Source organism: Penaeus monodon, chromosome 23, assembly GCF_015228065.2.
Source record: "Penaeus monodon isolate SGIC_2016 chromosome 23, NSTDA_Pmon_1, whole genome shotgun sequence".
Lineage (NCBI taxonomy): Eukaryota > Metazoa > Arthropoda > Malacostraca > Decapoda > Penaeidae > Penaeus > Penaeus monodon.
The window spans coordinates 2,548,931-2,549,234 of record NC_051408.1 but is presented as its reverse complement, the minus strand read 5'-3'; positions in this window follow the sequence as shown (position 1 = coordinate 2,549,234).

Sequence of the window (304 nt, the reverse complement as noted above, 5' to 3'; positions counted from 1 at the left end):
ATGTCACGCATACCACGGCAACCATTTACAAGGGTTCATTACCATCGCTCTTTATTACTAAAATTGCTTCTAAATTCAGAGGTATTCCCACACTTCTGGCAGATTAAAGTGGTCGGTGAATGTTACATTGCAGCTCATAATAATTTATAGAAAAGGGAAAATATAGAACATAAAAGATATCAATTTTACAATTGAAACAAACATGCATATAACCAAAAGGTTTAATTACCAATCGACTGACTTATGCTACTCAAATAGCATACTTAAAAGAAGAAGATTGCACAAAATGATAACAAAGCAAAGC